Source organism: Oryx dammah, unplaced genomic scaffold, assembly GCF_014754425.2.
Source record: "Oryx dammah isolate SB20612 unplaced genomic scaffold, SCBI_Odam_1.1 HiC_scaffold_28, whole genome shotgun sequence".
In the NCBI taxonomy this organism is placed as follows: Eukaryota; Metazoa; Chordata; class Mammalia; order Artiodactyla; family Bovidae; genus Oryx; species Oryx dammah.
The window spans coordinates 40012488-40027917 of NW_024070212.1; the positions used below are offsets into that span (position 1 = coordinate 40012488).

General features: G+C 38.2%; 1 long non-coding RNA gene across 1 annotated transcript; it reads left to right on the forward strand.

Annotated features, from left to right (window-relative positions):
• The first annotated feature begins 668 nt into the window (after positions 1–668).
• Positions 669–14593, forward strand: LOC120856782. Its single transcript, XR_005719480.1, has 3 exons — positions 669–681; positions 2354–2355; positions 14471–14593. It is a non-coding gene; the product is annotated as an uncharacterized LOC120856782 (long non-coding RNA).
• Positions 14594–15430: the final 837 nt, after the last annotated feature.

Below are 15430 nucleotides of genomic sequence, written 5' to 3' on the forward strand. Positions count from 1 at the left end.
TAGCTTGCTCTCTCCCCTTTGAGTCCTCCTCTTCTCTTCCTGGTCACATCTACCTACCTCCTCTCTCTTCTCTTCTCCATGTAACTCTGTGAACCTCTCCAGATGTCCCTCACTGTGGAGAAGCTTTTCATCATTAACCTAGATGTTTTATCATGGGTGCTGTATAGATGGAGAAGTCTTGAGGCTACTGTAAGAATAAGACTGAAAATCAGAGGCAGGAGGCTTAAGTCCAAAACCTGAGAACACCAGAGAACTCCTTACTCCAGGGAACATTAATTGATAAGAGCTCATCCAAAAGCCTCCATACCTGCACTGAAACCAAGCACCACCCAAGAGCCAATAAGTTCCAGAGCAAGACATACCATGCAAATTCTCCAGCAATGCAGGAACATAGCCCTGAGCTTCAATATACAGCTTGCCCAAAGTCACACCAAACTTATACACATCTCAAAACTCACTAGTGGACACTTCATTGCACTCCAGAGAGAAGATATCCAGCTCCACCCACCAAACACTGACGCAAGCTTCCCTAACCAAGAAACCTTGACAAGGCACCCGTCCAACCCCACCCACAGCAAGGAACCTTCACAATAAAGAGGAACCACAAACTGCCAGAATACAGAAAGGTGAACCCAAACACAGCAATCTAAACAAGATGAAAAGGCAGGAAATACTCAGCAGGTAAAGGAACATGACAAATGCCCACCAAACCAAACAAAAGAGGAGGAGATAAGGAGTCTCCCTGAAAAAGAGTTCAGAATAATGATAGTAAAAATGATCCAAAATCTTGAAAACAAAATGGAGTTACAGATAAAGAGCCTGGAGACAAGGACAGAGAAGATTCAAGAAATGTTTAACAAGGACCTAGAAGAAATTTTTAAAAAAGAGTCAATCAATAATGAATAATGCAATGAATTAGATCAAAAAAACTCTGGAGGGAACCAACAGTAGAATAACTGAGGCAAAAGATAGAATAAATGAAGTAGAAGATAGAATGGTAGAAATAAATGAAGCAGAGAGGAAAAAAGAATTAAAAGAAATGAGTACAACCTCAGAGACCTCTGGGACAATATTAAATGCCCCAACATTCAAATCATAGGAGGCCCAGATGAAGAAGACAAAAAGAAATGCCATGAGAAAATACTTGAGGAGATAATAGTTGAAAACTTCTCTAAAATGGGGTAGAAAATAGCCACCCAAGTCCAAGAAACCCAGAGAGTCCCAAATAGGATAACCTAAGGTGAAACACCCAAGATATATATTGATCAAATTAACAAAGATCAAATACAAAGAACAAATATTAAAAGCAGCAAGGGAAAAACAACAAATAACACACAAGGATATTCCCATAAGGATAACAGCTGATCTTTCAATAGAAACTCTTCAGGCCAGGAAGGAATGGCAGGATATACTTAAAGTGATGAAAGAGAAAAGCCTACAACCCAGATTACTATACCCAGCAAGGATATGATTCAAACATGAAGGAGAAATCAAAAGCTTTACAGACAAGCAAAAGCTCAAAGAATTCAGCACCACCAAACCAGCTCTTCAACAAATGCTAAAGGATCTTCTCTAGACAGGAAATGCAGAAAAGGTGTATAAACTCAAACCCAAATCAACAAAGTGAATGGCAATGGGATCATACTTATCAATAATTACCTTAAATGTAAATAGGTTCAATGTCTCAACCAAAAGACAAAGACTGGCTGAATAGATACAAAAAAAAAAAAAAAAAAAGACCCCCATATATATTATCTACAAGAGACCAACCTCAAAACAAGGGACACAAACAGACTGAAAGTGAAGGGCTGGAAAAAGATATTTCATGCAAATGGAGACCTAAAGAAAGCAGGAGTAGCAATACTCATATCAGATAAAATAGACTTTAAAACAAAGTTTGTGAAAAAAGAGAAAGAAGGTCACTACATAATGATCAAAGGATCAATCCAAGAAGAAAATATAACAATTATAAATATATATATATACACCCAAATAGCAGGACCACAATATGTAAGGCAAATGCTAACAAGTAAGAAAGGGGAAATTAACAATAACACAATAATAGTGGGAGACTTTAATACCCCACTCACACCTGTAGATAGATGAACTAAACAGAAAATTAACAAAAAAAAAAAACAAACACAAACTTTAAATGATACAATGGACCAGTTTGACCTAATTAATATCTATAGGACATTTCACCCCAAAACAATAAATTTCACCTTTTTCTCAACTGAACATGGAACCTTCTCCAGGATAAATCATATGCTGGGCCATAAATCTAGCCTTGATAAATTCAAAAAAACTGAAATCATGCCAAGCATCTTTTCTGGCCACAATGCAGTAAGATCAGATGTCAATTGCAGGAGAAAAACTATTAAAAATTCCAACATATGGAGGCTGAACAACACATTGCTGAATAACCAACAAATCACAGAAGAAATAAAAAAGAAATCAAAATATGCATAGAAATGAATGATAATGAAGACACAACAACCCAAAACCTAAGGGACACTGTAAAAGCAGTGCTAAGGGGAAGGTTCATAGCAATACAGGCATACCTCAAGAAACAAGCAAAAAGTTAAGTAAAAAACCTAACTCTACACCTAAAGAAACTAGAAAAGGAAGAAATTAAAATCCCAGGTTTAATAGAAGGAAAGAAATCTTAACCTGAATCAAATCCCTTATGATTATACAGTGGAAGTGAGAAATAGATTTAAGAGACTAGATCTGATAGATAGAGTGCCTGATGAACTATGGACGGAGGTTCGTGACATTGTACAGGAGACAGGGATCAAGACCATCCCCATGGAAAAGAAATGCAAAAAAGCAAAATGGCTGTCTGGGAAGGCCTTACAAATAGCTGTGAAAAGAAGAGAGGCGAAAAACAAAGGAGAAAAGGAAAGATATAAGCATCTGAATGCAGAGTTCCAAAGAATAGCAAGAAGAGATAAGAAAGCCTTCTTCAGCGATCAATGCAAAGAAATAGAGGAAAACAGCAGAATGGGAAAGACTAGAGATCTCTTCAAGAAAATTAGAGATACCAAGGGAACACTTCATGCAAAGATGGGCTTGATAAAGGACAGAAATTGTATGGACCTAACAGAAGCAGAAGATATTAAGAAGGGGTAGCAAGAATACACAGAAGAACTGTACAAAAAAGATATTCACAACCAAGATAATCACGATGGTGTGATCACTCACCTAGAACCAGACATCATAGAATATGAAGTCAAGTGGTCCTTAGAAAGCATCACTATGAACAAAGCTAGTGGAGGTGATGGAATTCCATTGAGCTATTTCAAATCCTGAAAGATGATGCTGTGAAAGTGCTGCACTCAATATGCCAGCGAATTTGGAAAACTCAGCAGTGGCCACAGGACTGGAAAAGGTCAGTTTTCATTCCAATCCCAAAGAAAGGCAATGCCAAGTTTGCTCAAACTACCACACAATTGCACTCATCTCACACGCTAGGAAAGTAATGCACAAAATTCTCCAAGCCAGGCTTCAGCAATACGTGAACCATGAACTTTCAGATGTTCAAGCTGGTTTTAGAGAAGGCAGAGGAACCAGAGATCAAATTGCCAACATCCGCTCAGTTCAGTTCAGTTCAGTCACTCAGTTGTGTCCGACTCTTTGCGACCCCATGAATCGCAGCACGCCAGGCCTCCCTGTCCATCACCATCTCCCGGAGTTCACTCAGACTCACGTCCATTGAGTCCATGATGCCATCCAGCCCTCTCATCCTTGGTCGTCCCCTTCTCCTCCTGGCCCCAATCCCTCCCAGCATCAGAGTCTTTTCCAATGAGCCAACTCTTTACATGAGGTGGCCAAAGTACTGGAGCTTCAGCTTCAGCATCATTCCTTCCAAAGAAATCCCAGGGTTGATCTCCTTCAGAATGGACTGGTTGGATCTCCTTGCAGTCCAAGGGACTCTCAAGAGTCTTCTCCAACACCACAGTTCAACGCATCAACTCTTCGGCACTCAGCCTTCTTAACAGTCCAACTCTCACATCCATTCATGACCAAAGGAAAAACCATAGTCTTGACTAAATGGACCTTAGTCAGCAAAGTAATGTCTCTGCTTTTGAATATGCTATCTAGGTTGGTCATAATTTTCTTCCAAGGAATAAGTGTCTTTTAATTTCATGGCTGCAGTCACCATCTTCAGTGATTTTGAAACCTCCCAAAATAAAGTCTGACACTGTTTATACTGTTTCCCCATCTATTTCCCATGAAGTTATGGACCGGATGCCATGATCTTCATTTTCTGAATGTTGAACTTTAAGCCAACTTTTTCGCTCTCCTCTTTCACTTTCATCAAGAGGCTTTTTAGCTCCTCTTCCCTTTCTGCCATAAGGGTGGTGTCATCTGCATATCTGAGGTGATTGATATTTCTCCTGGCAATCTTGATTCCAGTTTGTGTTTCTTCCAGCCCAGCGTTTCTCATGATGCACTCTGCATATAAGTTAAATAAGCAGGGTGACAATATACAGCCTTTTCCTACTGGAACCAGTCCATTGTTCCATGTCCAGTTCTACCTGTTGCTTCCTGACCTGCATACAGATTTCTCAAGAGGCAGGTTAGGTGGTCTGGTATTCCCATCTCTCTCAGAATTTTCTAGTTTATTGTGATCCACACAGTCAAAGGCTTTGGCATAGTCAATAAAGCAAAAATAGATCATCGAAAAAGCAAGAGAGTTCCAGAAAAACATCTACTTCTGCTTTATCGACTATGCCAAAGCCTTTGACTGTGTGGATCACAATAAACTGTGGAAAATTCTAAAAGAGATGGGACTACCACTCCACCTGACCTGCTTCTTGAGAAACCTATATGCAGGTCCGGAAGCAACAGTAAGAACTGGACATGGAACAATAGACTGGTTCCAAATAGGAAAAGGAGTATGTCAAGGCTGTATATTGTCACCCAGCTTATTTAACTTATATGCAGAGTACATCATGAGAAACGCTGGGCTGGAAGAAGCACAAGCTGGAATCAAGATTGCTGGGAGAAATATCAATCACCTCAGATATGCAGATGACACCACCCTTATGGCAGAAAGTGAAGAGGAACTAAACAGCCTCTTTATGAAAGTGAAAGTGGAGAATGAAAAAGTTGGCTTAAAGCTCAACATTCAGAGAATGTAGATCATGGCATCTGGTCCCATCTCTTCATGGGAAAGAGACAGGGAAACAGCGGAAACAGTGTCAGACACTGTTTTGGGGGGTTCCAAAATCACTGCAGATGTTGATTGCAGCCATGAAATTAAAAGACGCTTACTCCTTGGAAGAAAAGTTATGACCAACCTAGATAACATATGGAAAAGCAGAGACATTACTTTGCCAACAAAGTTCTATCTAGTCAAGGCTATGGTTTTTCAAGTAGTCATGTATGGATGTGAAGAAAGGTGAGCACTGAAGAATTGATTCTTTTGAACTGCGGTGTTGGAGAAGACTCTTGAGAGTCCCTTGGACTGCAAGGAGATCCAACCAGTCCATTCTGAAGGAGATCATCAGCCCTGTGTGTTCTTTGGAAGGAATGATGCTAAAGCTGAAACTCCAGTACTTTGGCCACCTCGTGCAAAGAGCTGACTCATTGGAAAAGACTCTGTTGCTGGGAGGGATTAGGGGCAGGAGGAGAAGGGGACAACAGAGGATGAGATGGCCAGATGGCATCACCAACTCGATGGACGTGAGTTTGTGTGAACTCTGGGAGTTGGTAATGGACAGGGAGGCCTGGTGTGCTGCAATTTATGGGGTCACAAACAGTCGCACAAGACTGAGTGACTGAACTGAACTGAACTGAAATGCAAAAGAAATAAAAGAGACCATAGCAAAAATCAAAAAAACTAAAAGCTGGTTCTTTGAGAAGATAATTAAAATTGACAAACCATTAGCCAGACTCATCAAGAAAAAAGGGAAGAATCAAATCAACAAAATTAGAAATGAAAGTGGAGAAATCACAACAGACAACACCAAAATACAAAGGATCATAAGAGACTACTATAAGCAATTATATGCCAATACCTAAGAGATGAACAAATTCTTGAAAAATTTTAACTTTCCAAAACTGAACCAGGAAGAAATAGAAAATCTTAACAGACCCATCACAAGCACAGAAATCAAAACTGTAATCAGAAATCTTTCAGCAAACAAAAGCCCCGGACCAGATGGCTTCACAGCTGATTTCTACCCAAAATTTAGAGAAGAGCTAACACCTATCCTACTCAAACTCTTCCAGAAAATTGCAGAGGAAGGTGAACGTCCAAACTCATTCTATGAGGCCACCCTCATAGATCACCCTAATACCAAAACCTGACAAAGATCCACAAAAAGAGAAAACTACAGGCCAATATCACTGATGAACATAAATACAAAAATCCTTAACAAAATTCTAGCAAACAGAATACAACAGACCATTCATCATGACCAAGTGGGCTTTATCTCAGGGATGCAAGGATTCTTCAATATCCACAAATCAATCAATGTGATACACCACATTAACAAACTGGAAGATAAAAGCCATATGATTATCTCAATATATGCAGAAAAATCTTTTTCACAAAATTCAACATCCATTTATGATAAAACCCCTCCAGAAAGCAGGAATAGAAGAAACATACTTCAAAATAATAAAAGCTATATATGACAAACCCACAGCAGACATTATCCTCAATGGTGAAAAATTGAAAGCATTTCCCCTAAAGTCAGGAACAAGACAAGGGTGCCCACTCTAACCATTACTATTCAACATGGTTTTAAAAGTTTTGGCCACAGCAATCAGAGTAGAAAAAGAAATAAAAGGAATCCAGATTGGAAAAGAAGTAAAACTCTCACTGTTTGCAGATGACATGATCCTCTACGTAGAAAACTCTAAAGACTCTATCCAAAAATTACTAGAGCTAATCAACGAATATAGTAAAGTTGCAGGATATAAAATCAACACAGAGAAATCCCTTGCATTCCTATACACTAACAAAGAGAAAACAGAAAGAACTTAAGGAAACAATTCCATTCACCATTGCAATGAAAAGAATAAAATACTTAGGAATATATCTATCTATAGAAACTGAAGACTTATGTATAGAAAACTATAAAACACTGATGAAAGAAATCAAAGAGGACACTAATAGATGAAGAGATATACCATGTTCATGGATTGGAAGACTCAATATAGTGAAAATGAGTATAATACCCAAAGCAATCTATAGATTCAATGCAATCCCTATCAAGCGACCAACAGTATTTTTCACAGAACTAGAACAAATAATTTCACAATTTGTATGGAAATACAAAAAACCTTGAATAGCCAAAGCAATCTTGAGAAAGAAGAATGGAACTGGAGAAATCAACCTGCCTGACTTCAGGCTATACTACAAAGCTACAGTCATCAAGATAGTATGGTACTGGCACAAAGACAGAAACATAGATCAATGGAACAAAATAGAAGCCCAGAGATAAATCCATGCACTTATGGACACTTTATCTTTGACAAAGGAGGCAAGAATATATAATGGAGTAAAGACAATCTCTTTAACAAGTGGTGCTGGGAAAACTGGTCAACCACTTGTAAAAGAATGAAACTAGAACACTTTCTAACACCATACACAAAAATAAACTCAAAATGGATTAAAGATCTAAATCTAAGACCAGAAACTATAAAACTCCTAGAGGAGAACATAGGCAAAACACTCTCCGACATACATCACAGCAGGATCCTCTATGATCCACCTCCCAGAGTAGGGAAATAAAAGCAAAAATAAACAAATGGGACCTAATTAAACTTTAAAGCTTTTGTACAACAAAGGGAACTACAAGCAAGGTGAAAAGACAGCCTTTAGAATGGGAGAAAATAATAGTAAACAAAGCAACTGACAAAGAATTAATCTCAAAAATATACAAGCAACTTATGCAGCTCAATTCCAGAAAAATAAACAACACAATCAAAAAATGGGTCAAAGAACTAAATAGACATTTCTCCAAAGAAGACATACAGATGGCTAATAAACACATGAAAAGATGTTCAACATCACTCATTATCAGAGAAATATCAAAACCACGATGAGGTACCATCTCTCGCCAGTCAGAATGGCTGCTATCCAAAAGTCTACAAACAATAAATGCTGGAGAGGGTGTGGAGAAAAGGGAACCCTCTTACACTGCTGTTGGGAATGCAAACTAGTACAGCCACTATGGAGAACAGTGTGGCGATTCCTTAAAAAACTGGAAATAGAACTGCCTTATGACCCAGCAATCCCACTGCTGGGCATACACACCAAGGAAACCAGAATTTAAAGAGACACATGTACCCCAATGCTCATCGCAGCACTGTTTATAATAGCCAGGACATGGAAACAACCTAGATGTCCATCAGCAAACAAATGGATAAGAAAGCTGTTGTACATATACACAATAGGATATTACTCAGCCATTAAAAAGGATATATTTGAATCAGTTCTAACGAGGTGGATGAAACTGGAGCCTATTATACAGAGTGAAGTAAGCCAGAAAGATAAACACCAATACAGTATACTAATGCATATATATGGAATTTAGAAAGATAGTAACAATTACCCTATATGCGAGACAGCAAAAGAGACACAAATGTATAGAACAGTCTTTTGGATTCTGTGGGAGAAGGCAAGGATGGGATAATTTGAGAGAATAGCACTGAAACATGTATATTATCATATGTGAAACAGATCACCAGTCCAGGTTCAATGCATGAGACAGGGTGCTCAGGGCTGGTACACTGGGATGACCCAGAGGGATGGGATGGAGAGGGATCTGGGAGGGGGATTCAGGATGGGGAACTCATATACACCCATGGCTGATTCATGTCAGTGTATGGCAAAACCACTACAACATTGTAAAGTAATTAGCCTCCAATTAAAATAAATAAATTTTAAAAAAATCTATGGTTTCATTTAGGCCATTTGATACACACACACTCTTTTCCTCTTACTTCCTCTGCCCCAATCTATTTATTAGGCAGAGACTTAGAGAACTATCAAGCCAGATATATTTTTTTTCTCTCAGAAGGGGAAAATATTGATAATTATAGAATTTAAGAGTGTTTATCAAAGTAACCCACCAGGAGAATTAAATGTCCCTTTGACATATTTGAATCAGCTCTAATAGTCTTAGAGTTGACGCTGGAAACACTGATTAATTTGTCCTATCAAATCAGCTACCACTTTCCTTATGGGCAAAATCTCCAAATGATGTTGGCAAAATTCATAATGCAACTCCTAATCAAAATTTAAATAAACCCCTTAAAGCTTCTTACCAGAATCAGCCAAAACCCTACAAAGAAAGAAGCCCTTCAAGGCATTAAGTCCATAATAGAAGACTACAAGAAGCAAGGCCTGATTACACCTTCTTTGAGCCCTTTTGACACAACCATTTTACCAGTGAAAAACCTTAGGGCAAAGGGTAAATATTTGACCAGGACCTCTGAACAATAAACTACTGTTATCCCTTGACACCATTATTTTTAACCCTCATACACTATTAACATTCATTTTCACTGGAAGCAAATTTTTTACTTGAATTATTTCATGCAGTGCATTTAGTATTCCAGCTGATGAAGCTAGCCAATACCTTTTTCCCTTCACTTGAAAAGTGCAACCTTTCACCTAGACAGTAATGACTCTGAGTTATACTGATTCCTTATTTCTTGCAAATCCTGAAAGTTGATCTGGATGGTATCAATTTACTGAGAGGTTCTACTCTGTTGCAATATGTGGATGATTTGCTTCTTTTGCTTTCCTTCTCAAGCCTTGTAACAGGAAGATGGCATCCACTTGTCAAAGTGTCTAGCCTTAAGGGATATAAGGTATTCACAGACAAATTACAGTTTTCCAAAACCCAAATTCTAAATTTATGGCATCTAATATCAGAACAAAAGTTATATCTAGATCCAGATAGATTTCATGGTGTTCTAAGTTTCCCCAAACCCAAAAGTAACTGCCAAATGTAAGGTTTTCTCTGCCAAAATTGGCTTGTAAAATTATCTTATTGCCAACCCTCTATGTTATACTAAACAATAACAACCCTAATCTAATTTCATGGGCACAGCCTGACAACACAGCAATCAAGGCCTTAAAGGAGAGCTTGATGAACCCACTGCCCTTGGACATCCCAATTATCAGATTTTCTTTTTACTTTCCTTGTGACTTTCTTTTTACTTCCTTTATATAAAAAGGAAGAGAATGGTCATTGGATACTCACCCAAAAGCATGGAGATCACCACCAATCCATAGTGTATTATAGGCAGCAACTGAACTCTCAGCAGGTGCTAATGCCCTTGCCTTAGAACCATTATGACCACTGTCCTTTTCACTAATGCCATGGAAAAAATAATTGTAGAATTGCCTTTAACCATTTTTGTACCTCATGTAGTACAGGCTCTCTAGAATTCTCATCACATTTAACACTTCTCAGCCAGCCACCTCACCTCCTATGAAATACTTTTGTTAACTGCTCCTCACATAACTCTTTTGCATTGTAATAACTTGGCTATTCTCCCCTCTATCTGATTAAGTCCTTCTTTACTGCTTAATACTAATGGACCACCTCCTGACGCCTCTCAATGATCTACAGGAAATTCCATAGGGTAATGTTAACTTCTCATGGTTCACTGATGGTTCTTATTTAAAAGGTGACAATGGTAATTACTGAATTAACTATGCTATTACAAGTCTTTCTGGTGTTGTTGAGGCAGCATCATCACCTATGGCTACTTCGGTTCAACAGACTGAAATAGTCACTCTTACATGGGATTATTCTTTAAGCCAAGGACAAAATTGCCAATACTTATAATGATAGCAGATACATTTTTGGAGTAGCTCGTGATTTTGGAAAGTTGTGGAAGCAATATGGTTTTCTTACTTCCAGTGGAAATGAAATTTAAAACAGCCCCTATGTTCAGGAATAAATAATACTTTTACCTGTAACTCAAGCTATTATTAAGATTGGGGCACTCTCAAATCACCTTGCTGATATTCCTGGAAGAATGCTATTCTTTTCTTTTCTCATTTTTTAATTCTTTATTATTTGTTACAATACTCCTTCTGCTTTATGTTTTGGTTTTTGGGCCACGAGACATGCAGGATCTTAGCTCTCAACCAAGGATTGAACCTGCATCCCCTGCATTGGAAGGCAAAATCTTAATTGCCTTCCAGGAAAGTCCCAGGGATGCAATCCTTAAAAGAGACAAAAAATAGTCAAACCTGTCTCATGGTCCAAAGGGATATTTTCCCAAATTATAATTTAGAAAAACTGGCCTCAAAAAAAAGAAAAACAAGATTAAAAATTCAATAATTGCTGGTTTGATAAAAAAGGAAAGCTCTAGTTTGGAACAAATCAAGCTAGTTTTTTTACCAGGGGCTCTCAGATTCTCACCCCTCACCATCGTATATGCATTAAACTACAGCCAGTTTTAACAAAATTTTCACTGTGCGTACCATGCTTAATCCCCTGGTGTTAGTCAAACACACTAACACATTATTAAGACTCAATTGGCAAAATTGGTGGAGGCCCTCCAAATACCTTGATCAAAAGCATTGTTTCTGATCCTTTTAAATCTCAGATCCACCCCTTTTGAAACTCATAAACTCTCACCTCTGAAGATAGTCACAAGATGCCCAGTGCACTTGGGTCCTGTTTCTTTTGAACCACTACTGATAAAAGAGAAAATACTTCAATGGTGCAAAAGGCTAACTGCTTCTGTTTAAAAATTACCATGTTTTGGTAGAGCAATCTTTTTACAATATGCCCTTGAGAATTAAAAACCTTAAGCATCACACTCCGCAATCTGGAGATGTTGACAACCAGAAAAGATACCTCCAGAAGGACTCTGTCCAAGCTCTCTGGAAAGGCCCCTATTAGCCAAACCTGTGTGGCCATGTTCCAAGGAACAGACGCTTGTATTCCCATGACACACCTGAAGAAAATACCAAACACTGATTGGACCTGCATATCGTCTGGTCACATGAAAGTAAAGATTTCCCAGAATTGAAGTAGGCAGCTTTGGATGACATTGCTTTCCCATGATATTCCAACTAGACCTGTTAATATTTGATGCCAAGCTTTTGATAATGACAAAACATGTCCGATTACTTCTGATGTTTATGATCCTGACAACACATGAACTTTAGAAAAAAGTACTTTAAAGTTCTCCCTCCTACCCCTTCTTGTTACTCAGTGTAACCTTAATAGGTTTCCAATCTTGCACTTTCCCTCCAATGTGAAGCAATCTACCCAGGAAAGGCTTTTCCTGACACCAAAGGATAAAAGGTCGCTGAAATTAGAAAACCTGACTCTTGATCCGCGATACTTTCAGAGAAGGACTGTGATCAAAAGGGGAAAATACAAAATTTTAGTAAAGAGAAACCCCAATTAAATAGAACTGGGAGACCAGAAAGGGGCAGTTCTCATGCCCTGAAAGAGTAGCAAAACCCACAAGGATGGAGAAAGGCGCCTCCTCTTTCCTGGCAAGAACTCAGCCCATTAAAAGTCACTGACTTTTTGTTTACTATACACAGCCCCCCCAACTTCCCTTTCCTCTGTGTAGAAGCATTCTTCTTCCCATGCCCCATAGGGACTTGCATGTGCCTTGTCATAGCTACAGATCCCAAATCGCAATTTTCTGCCAATTCCAAATAAACCCATCTTTGCTGGAGAAACATCTGGCAATCTTTTTGTTTCAGGTCAATACTAGTTAATTATGTGAGAGTTCAATATAGGCCTTAGCAACATCCATTCCTTCCAATTGAGTTTACAGGGTCTACAAACAGCAATGAGTCATTTCCCAAGCTAGACAGCAAGCTCTTAAAAAGTAAAAAGTAATTTCTGTCTTTTGCATTTGCAACACCTAAAGCAGTATCTAGCCCAATGGAGATAATAAACTTTTTAAAAATAGCAAGGAAACCAAATGTATAGGACATATGGCATATGCAGGAGAACTTTAAAAAAGTACTAAAAACACACTGATATACATGTTAAGGATTTTGGATTTATATTGTACCTAATGGAAAGCTTTGAGAGGTTTTGTACAGAACACAATATAAATTATTTAATACATATGAAAACACTTAGAACTACATCTGCCATATAGTAAGACCTCTATAATTATTTATCATCATAATGTTTATCAGAGCTATGCTCACTGTTCTTTTTTAAGAATTTCTACTTCCATGTTTTACTGATCTATTTTCATATTCATGTCCAAAACATTGAGTTTGCCTCTAGTATTTTCAAGGCATTTTCTTTTCAAAAACAGATTGCAAGAAAGTTGCTCCTACTTTTAGTCTCCTCCTCTAAAATAAGTCTAGTTCCAAAGTCAACTGTCTGCTTTAATCTCCAGAACTCACTCCAAGTTAAAAATAGCTTAACGCCAGTCTATCACCAACATGAAAAGTTTCAACTTGAAAGGCATTCCAACATCTGCCACTGCACCAGAAACCACAAAGCCTGAGTGAGACATTGTGGCTGCATTCTTAAATGAAAGGGATGAGTCTGAGCATGTGTGCTGTGTGATCTTTGCAAAAATGAAGAGACTACGATAGAGGAGATGCAGCTGATGGAATTGGATAAATGAGCTTGCAGCACTATGCAGACCGCAAAAACTTAATCAGGCTTTGGAACAATTTTATTCTAGTTTGTATTCTTTGGAGATAGCTTCCTTAGTAGCAGCTAAATGGGGATTCCCTAAAGCCTGACAAATATCTGCTTTTGAATTAGCATATGTTTGCATATATTAACAATGCAGAAAAACTGCCCTGCCAGACAACCAAAGGGTGTCCTTTCACACTCTCAGGTATTGTGGCTAAAGGGCTTCCCTGATAGCTCAGTTGGTAAAGAATCCGCCTGCAATACAGGAGACCCCCGTTCAATTCCTGGGTCTCAATCCCTGAGTCGTGAAGATCCACTGGAGAAGGGGTAGGCTACTCACTCCAGCATTCTTGGGCTTCCCTTGTGGCTCAGCTGGTTGAAGAATCCACCTGCAATGTGGGAGACCTGGGTTCTATCCCCGGGTTGGGAAGATCCTCTGGAAAAGGGAAAGGCTCCAGTATTCTGGCCTGGAGAATTCCATGGACTGCAAAGAATCGGACACAACTAAGCAACTTTCACTTTCAGGCAACCAAGGCATGTGAACAGTGACCTGGGAAACCACAATTATTCTTTTTCTGTGATTGAGTAGCTATGGTGCCCGAGGCAATTCATTTCTTCTTTGCAGGCTTTATTTCTCTCATTTAAAAATGCAAGAAGGAATGCCAGAAGATCTCTAAAATTTCTCATGTTTCTAAAAATCTTGATTTCTTTTTTTTATTATAGTTGATATACAATGCTGTGTTAGTTTCAGATATACTGCAAAGTTGTTCAGTTATATATATATATATATATATACACACACACATATTTTTCTCAGTCTTTTCCCCTATAGGTTATTGTAAAATATTGTGCAGTTCCCTGTGCTATACAGTAGGTCTTTGTTGCTTATCTATTTTATATATAGAAGTTTGTATATGTTATTCCCAAGCCCTAGTTTATCCCTCCCTCCCCTTTCCCCTTTGGTAACCACAAATTTGTTTTCTGTTTGTGGGTCTATTTCTGTTTTGTATATAAGTTCACTTTTATCATTTTTCTTAGATTCTTAACCACATCTTTTCAGTAGGTAGCATGCTGATCTAAGTTAAGGGTTGCAAATTATAGCTCAGAGGCCAAATGTTTCCACCAAACCAACAGAGAGCATCATGTGAAATGCTACTGTCACACCCAAAGCAGTTTTCAGCACTTGTGTGGGCACAGTCTGAATTGAAACACCAAACTGTCGTTGTACTCAAATAATTTTATTGCATAACTCACTTGAAACAGGTCACTTTTATGGGTCATTCTGATGGGCTACAAAATGAGGAATGATTCAGCATCGAAATCTCAACCTTCTCACATGAATGACTTCTTAAGAGCTGAAGGTGATAGTTGTATGAGTTTGATAGTGAATCCTATTTTAATTATATTAAAAGGAGCAATGCTAAGTCATGTAATGATGATTTAAAAAATGTTAGCCAGGCAATAGATATAAAACAATTAGAGGCCTTCTCATATCTGACTTGATATTTCACTTCACGTATATCTCTTCTTAGAACATTAAGTAGAAAATAAAAGTAGTTATTAAAATTATTTGTAGTTTCAAAATGGTGCTCAGCTGAAATGTGAAATGTACATGTTTAGTTCTTTATGAGATAATCCTCAATCTGAGCCTAAAAGCATCTCAAGTGGCAAAACTCCCTGCTTCATGTTAGCTTTATGGAAGCTCTTTTTTGTCTTTCCTTTCATCTTCATCCTTTCTATATATTAAGCGACAATACCTATTCTTTTTCAGTCATCGAAATGCACCATCTTGTTTTCCAAACAATCCTTAACTG